Source organism: Herpailurus yagouaroundi, unplaced genomic scaffold (assembly GCF_014898765.1).
Source record: "Herpailurus yagouaroundi ecotype Mexico unplaced genomic scaffold, PumYag 161, whole genome shotgun sequence".
NCBI classification, from domain to species: Eukaryota; Metazoa; Chordata; class Mammalia; order Carnivora; family Felidae; genus Herpailurus; species Herpailurus yagouaroundi.
The window spans coordinates 6,795,041-6,803,005 of record NW_024412402.1 but is presented as its reverse complement, the minus strand read 5'-3'; positions in this window follow the sequence as shown (position 1 = coordinate 6,803,005).

Sequence of the window (7,965 nt, the reverse complement as noted above, 5' to 3'; positions counted from 1 at the left end):
ATTCAGCCATAAAGTTCAGATGGAGACTAAATTCTATCAAGTATGAAACAGAATTAAATGTCTTCCTAGGATCATCCCCATTTAACCTATAATACTGTACTTTTTTTTAATTTTTAATTTATTTTTATTTTTATTTTTTAACATTTATTTATTTTTGAGAAGAGCGAGACAGAGCATGAGTGGGGGAGGAGAGAGAAAGAGGGAGACACAGAATCTGAAACAGGCTCCAGGCTTTGAGCTGTCAGCACAGAGCCCGATGTGGGGCTCGAACTCACAGTCCGTGAGATCGTGACCTGAGCCGAAGTTGGACGCTTAACCGACTGAGCCACCCAGGTGCCCCTATAATACTGTACTTTAAAAAATAAACATGTCAGGGCACCTGAGTGGCTCAGTTGTTTAAGCGGCCAACTCTAGATCTCAGCTCAGGTGGTGATCTCACAATTCGTGGATTCGAGCCCTGTGTTGGGCTCTGTTGACAGTGCAGAACCTGCTTGGGATTCTCTCCCTCCCTCTCTGTCCCTCCCCCATGTTCTCTCTCTTCCTCTCTCAAAAAAAAAAAAAAAAATTAAAAAAACATAAAAATGTTTAAAAAATAAACATTAAAATTGGAAATGAGAAAGGCACCTGAGTGGCTCAGTCAGTTGAGCGTCCAACTTTGTCTGGCTCATGTCATGATCTCCCAGTTCGTGGATTGGAGCCCCTTGTCAGCCACAGAGCCTGACAGGGTGCTTGAACCCACAACCCACGAGATCTTGACCTCAGCTGAAGTTGGACGCTTAACTGACTGAGCCACCAGGTGCCTCTATAATGACTTTTTAAAAACTTACATAAGTATTGATTTTGTGGACTATTTTTTGTATTACTCTTTTTTTTTTTAATGTTTATTTGTGAGAGAGAGGGGGACAGAGGCTCCGAAGCAGGCTCCAAACCGACAGCAGAGAGCCTGACACGAAGCTCGAACTCGCAAACCACAAGATCATGACGAGCCAAGTCAGACGCTTAACCAACTGAACCACCCACCGCTGAACTGACTTAACCACCCGTTTTTACTCTTAGAAAATGCATCTACTGGGGTGCCCAGGTGGCTCAGTCGGTTAAGCGTCTGACTTTTGATATTGGCTCAGGTCATGACCTCACAATTATGGTTTGTGAATTTGAGCCCTGCATAGGGCTGTGTGCTGACAGCGTGGAGCCTGCTTGGGATTCTCTCTCTCCCTCTTTGCCCCCTTCCCTGCTCATACACATGCTCTCTCTTAAAATCAATAAATAAACATGAAAAGAAATAAAAGAAGATGCATCTATTTTAGAATGACAACATGCTATACTTAACCACTGTTATTGACTAAAAATTCATTTTGTACACTAACAGTTTTAATGCCATGGACTGCTCATGGGAAAACTTCGTCCCTGCTTCTAGATAATCTCATCAACAGAGGTTTATGTTGGTTCTCGTTTCCATAATACAGTCTTTATGACTCTAGGAACACAGTGTGACTTGGACAGTAGTGCAGATGTTAAGAAGGAGAATTTAGATTTTCGTTGGCTCAGATTTAAAATGATGGAACATTTATGTGAACAAGGTTCTCCTCTTGTCAGACAAAACACAGTAAACCACACTATTTTCTTCCGCCCCACCCCCCACCCCCTCTGGCACACATGCACCATTATTCAAGCTGAGCCCTACTCCTGATGACCCCACACCTAAACCAACAAATGAAGTCCCTCCTTCTGGGTGCTCCTTTTCTCATGTGCACTTTCATGCCAGGCTTTTGTTTCTTCATTTACAAATCCCAGCTTTTTCCTGAAGCTAAGAAATATGCTTTAAAGGCATATTTTGCGCTGTACTGCCTCCTATGATTAGATGGCCCAACCCGTCTGCCTGGAACAGTATTTATGCCTGTTACCTCAGCATAAGTGAGAGCACCCTCTTCTATTCTCAGGTATTCTGCTTTGCACAGTAAATATGGTCATTCTATGTATTATACCTCATTTTTCTCTTCTCATCCTATTCTCATTTCCAGTTAAAAGTTTTTTAATGTTTATTTTTGAGAGAGACGGAGTGCGAGTTGGGGAGGGGCAGACAGCGAGGGAGACACAGAATCCGAAGCAGGCTCTCCCTTTCTCTCTGCCCCTCCCCTGATAATGCTCGCTCTCACTCTCTCTGTCTCTCTCTCAAAAATAAACATTACGGGGCGCCTGGGTGGCTCAGTCGGTTGAGCGTCTGACTTGGGCTCAGGTCATGATCTCGCGGTTCGTGAATTCAAGCCCCACGCCCAGCTCTGTGCTGACAGCTCAGAGCCTGGAGCCTGCTTCTGATTCTGTGTCCCCTTTCTCTCCGCCCCACCCCTGCTTGTGCTCTGTCCCTGTCTTTCAAAAATGAATAAACATTAAAGAAAATTTAAAAATAAATAAATAAATAAATAAATAAATAAATAAATAAACATTAAAAAAAATTTTAAAGCCAGTGTAAATTGCTGTTTTCTATTGTCCCATATTTATTATATCATACTCGGTAACTGACTAGCATGTGTTGAAGTGGAGTCTTATTCGTATACTTACTTCCTCTATCAGCACTAAAACTCTTAAAAAGAATGCTGATTAGGGATATAGAAAATGGAGGCCAAGGAGACTGTTTTCCCTCGGTATCCAGCTTTCATGATAAGCCTCTGTAAGAGGGGTAACTTGGAAAGAAAAGCAAGGAGAGAACAAAGTCCTACAGGAAAGATGAGTAAGTGAACTCGTGTTGGTCAGAGAGGCTCAACTGTCTGGCAAGCAAAATTGTCTTTCTTTCCTTCAGTGAATCTATCCAGGGGCTGCTAAGGTGCACCTTTGTCTACCAATTTCCATGAAAAGTGCTCTCCTTTTCCTATCAACCAAATGTATGTCTGAATACCCATGACTTCATACCACCTATTTCTTGTCCTTACTACCTATGATCGTTCAAAAGCAAAGTCCTGCCCATTTTATCTTCACAATGTATGTTTCTGTAATCACTTTCATCACATGGATTTTATTTACCTGGATATTTAACCGGTTTTCTTTGCCTCTGGCTTTCTACTTTATCCTAAATGTATATAGCCTCAAGGCTGATGAGCGTAAAGCATATCTCTGATCACACAGTTTTTACTTCAGCGTTTCCCAAAGTGTCTTCCACAAAACCTCCACTAGAAATAATAAGATACTTCATTGTAAAAAGACAAGAGATCCCCTATTACCCAGCGATTGCACTACTAGGCATTTATCCAAGGGATACAGGTGTGCTCTTTCAAAGGGGCACGTGCACCCCCATGTTTATAGCAGCACCATCCACAATAGCCAAAGTATGGAAAGAGCCCAAATGTCCATCGATGGATGAATGGATAAAAAAGATGTGGTGTATATATACAATGGAGTATTACTCAGCAAGCAGAAAGAATGAAATCTTGCCGTTTGTAGCTATGTGGATGGAACGAGAGGGTATTACGCTAAGCGGAATTCATCAGTCAAAGACAAACATCACGTGACTTCACTCATATGAGGACTTTAAGACACAGAACAGATGAAAATAAGGGAATGGAAGCAAAAATAATATAACAACAGGGAGGGGGACAAAACAGAAGAGACTTAAATACAGAGAACAAACTGAGGGTTGCTGGAGGGATTATGGGTTGTGGGATGGGCTACATGGGTAAGGGGCATTAAGGAAGACATTTGTTGGGATGAGTACTGGGTGTTATACATAGGGGATGAGTCACTGGAATCTACTCCTGAAATCATTATTGCATTATATGCTAACTTAGATGTAAATTTAAAAAAAAATCAATAGGGGCGCCTGGGTGGCTCAGTTGGTTAAGCGCCCGACTTCAGCTCAGGTCATGATCTCACGATTCGTGAGTTCAAGCCCCGCATCAAGCTCTGTGCTGACAGCTCGGAGCCTGGAGCCTGCTTTCAATTCTGTGTCTCCCTCTCTCTGACCCTCCCCCATTCATGCTCTGTCTCTCTCTGTCTCAAAAATAAATAAACGTTAAAAAAAATCAATAAATTTGATGAGTGGTGTATGTTTTATCACTTTGTCAGGGAGTCATGATGTATAATCACAGGTTAACTATTCTGATAATTCCTTTACAAAAAAAAAAAAAAGGCTGTTTAACTTCATTTTAACCAGTGTTTCAAATTTATTTGTCCATAAAGTTTTAAATTTTTGCATACTACCTATCTTCCCGAGGAGCCTCAGTTCTTTTTTAATTTTTAAAAATGTTTTTATTTAGTTTTGAGAGACAGAGAGAGACAAAGCATGAGTGGGGAAGGGGCAGAGAGAGAGGGAGACAGAATCCGAAGCAGGCTCCAGTCTCTGAGCTGTCAGTACAGAGCCCGACTCGGGGCTCAAACTCATGAACTGCACGAGATCATGACCTGAGCCGAAGTCTGATGCTCAACAGACTGAGCCACCCAGGCACTGCAATGAGGAGCCTCAATTCTACAGAAACATCATTCTATACGCTGCCTCACTTAAGAACTTTCATTGGCTCCCCACTCTGGGTATTAGATATGGATTTTTATGTAATGTAGCAGAATTTAGTAAGTTTCCAGAAGGTTATTAGGCAAACTGGTTGGTTTCCCCACTCATGGTTGGATAAGGTTCAACCCCATCTTTATTCCATATGATGACTGACTGATACCTGCCATGGTCTTTGGTGAGTGGGGTGGGAGGAGGGAGGCAGGCATGAGGCTGCACAGTCCCTAGCTACGAGGATCAAGACGGGCGTTGTTACTAAGGAAAAGCATTAGGAACATCCCCTGGGGAATACAGGTAGATGCAATTATCTCTTAAGTATGCTAATAATGTAATATATTTTTTAATGCGATTATTTACAAAAGAAAAAAATATAATGACTTACTTGGCTATTACTTCACTGGAGTATGTGAAGGCAGCCTTTCTTAAAAATACACTTCTTGGGGCGCCTGGGTGGCGCAGTCGGTTAAGCGTCCGACTTCAGCCAGGTCACGATCTCGCGGTCCGTGAGTTCGAGCCCCGCGTCAGGCTCTGGGCTGATGGCTCAGAGCCTGGAGCCTGTTTCCGATTCTGTGTCTCCCTCTCTCTCTGCCCCTCCCCCAATCATGCTCTGTCTCTCTCTGTCCCAAAAATAAATAAACGTTGAAAAAAAAAATTTTAAAAAAAATTTAAAAAAATTAAAAAAAAAAAAATACACTTCTTCTAGGGGCGCCTGGGTGGCTCAGCCGGTTGAGCGTCCGACTTCAGCTCAGGTCATGATCTCACAGTCTGTGAGTTCGAGCCCCGCGTCGGGCTCTGTGCTGACAGCTCAGAGCCTGGAGCCTGCTTCGGATTCCGTGTCTCCCTCTCTCTCTTCCCCTCCCCTGCTCATGCTCTGTCTCTCTCTCTCTGTCTCAAAAATAAATAAAAACATTAAAAATTTTTAAAAAAGTACACTTCTTCTAAATTGGAGGAGAAAAATACTGCCTTAATAAGCTTTGCAAAGACCTGAGAGTAACTGAAGGAAAGCAACTCTTTTTTTTTTTTCAACTTTTTTATTTTTATTTTTTTTTATTTTTGGGACAGAGAGAGACAGAGCATGAACGGGGGAGGGGCAGAGAGAGAGGGAGACACAGAATCGGAAACAGGCTCCAGGCTCCGAGCCATCAGCCCAGAGCCCGACGCGGGGCTCGAACTCACGGATCGCGAGATCGTGACCTGGCTGAAGTCGGACGCTTAACCGACTGCGCCACCCAGGCGCCCCTGAAGGAAAGCAACTCTTAAAAAACATTGCACACTCCCTACACAGACCTTTATGACCTTCCATAATCTGAACACGCTACATGGCCAGCCTTCTTTCTTATTCATAATATGCCCTGGTGGTTGCTGCTCTTTTCTGCCTCTGTGTCTGTGCCTATTCCTGTCCCCTTAACTAAAATGTTTGTACTTCTCATTTTCTGCCAGATAAACGTGTATCCATCTAGATTGGTCAAGTTTCTTTACGTTGCAAAGGACACACCCATTTTAACCAGGTTAAGCAAAACATGGACTGTACTGATGCACAGAGCTGGAAAAGTGTGGTGAATAGCTGATGTCCTGTCTACCTAGCAACTGCTTATCCCCCATCTAACAGCACTTTGGTCTTGCCATTCCTTGGAGCCCCTGCCTCATCCTCCATTCATGTATCTGGGGAGAAACTTCACACCTACCTCCAGAGATAGAGCTATCACCTAGGTCTTACATGCTCTCCCACACTGAAGCTCCGGGAAAGCAGACAAACACGTCCAAATTTATTTTTATATCCATTTGTCTCTGTTATCCAAAGACTAGGTATTTAATGAATGCCTGTAAAAGGAATTAATGGATGAACGTCACATAGACTATCTTTCCTTGGAATCAAAACCCAGAAGCATTCCAGGAAGGCAAGGGCAGGAAATGTAGTCCCTTCAGTCTAAAATTATCCAGTTTGCTGGGCAGGTAAGAGTAGTATGGCAAGACAAAATAAGCTTTGTTTAAAGGTTTTGCTTCAATATGGAATCAATCTGCCTCCAGAAATATAACCTAAAGATAAATCCTAATCCAAGATGTAGACAAATATTTATGCACATAAATATTTCATGCACTTTAAAATGTCCCTTTTTATAATTTTAAAAACATGGAAAGAGTTTATATGTACAAAACAGATGATGAATAAAGAAAAAAAAATGAGTGGTTACTGTATACCAGGTTGCTACTAACCACATTCACAAGGATTATTTTATTTAATCCTTATAATCATTCTATGACAGGAGGTGGCAAACTTTTTGTGTAAAGACCCAGGTAGTAAATATTTCAGACTTTGCAGGCCAAGGGACAATTGAGGGTATTTTGTGGGTACTTCTATAACGAGAGAAAACAAATTTCCACAGAATTTGTACTGATGAATTTCAAAATCTAATAGCTGATACTTTTTTTTTTTTTTTTTTTGGTGACGTTTATACTACTAAAAAGATGGAATTCTTTTTCCAGGGGTGGGATGCATTTTGCTTTACTGAAGTTCAGAGTGAGTGTTCTCTGTCATCAAAATCAGTAGGAAATGTTCTTCTGTTAATGTTGATTTTTAGTGAGATCTTATATATTTTATCTTTGAAAATTTCTTTTCATAGTACTGCCAAATACTGATATCAACCCGTGAGTATATGGTTTTAATTGAGCATATTCATTGCTTGGAAGGCATTTACGCAATTCTGTTAAATTCTTCTCTTGATATTTGCCTTTTAGTGTATCATTATGTTGCAGATTAATTGCTTCCATTTGAAGGTGGAAGCTCTCCTCAATTGCACAGAATGGATTTTGAAATATGGAAATTTTTTTGCATTCATATCCAGGTCCAAAAGATGCTGCTGGAACTGTAGTTTGAACTCAGAAAATATATCTACTACAAGTTTGTGCGGGTAGGGAGACCTTGCTTCTAAACTTTTTAACAGGAAGTATATGAAGCAGCTTTAGGTCACTTGTGATTCAAAGATAATTGTTGACATTATCTCACCACAGTGTTAAGTTTGGTGTGTACAAGCCATTTTGCCTTATAGCTTTAGAGTTAATTCATCGAGAAACATCAAGCCTGCAGCAAAAGCTAATTTCCTAAGCCATCCACGGTTCAGTGACAGTGGTGGAGGACAGTTCTTCCTACCCCTGAAAAACGTACAAACATACTTAGGTGGAGGGCTGTGCAAAAATTGGCAAAGGGCTGGATTTGATCTGTGTGCCTTAGTTTGCAGAGAACCTTATTTAGGGCACAGAACTATTGTTATGCCCAGAATTCGTGATCCCCAAAGACCACCAGGGAGCCGAGTCCAATGCAAAAGCAAAGAGCCTTTATTCGAGCTAGCTCGAGCTCAGTCCCCTACGTGCACCGACGCAGCAGTGAGATGCCTGGGAGAGAGAGCGAGTTTCAAAAGCACAAAGGTTTTATAGGGGTCTAGGGGCTGTTGGTGAGGTAATGGCTGTGGCCT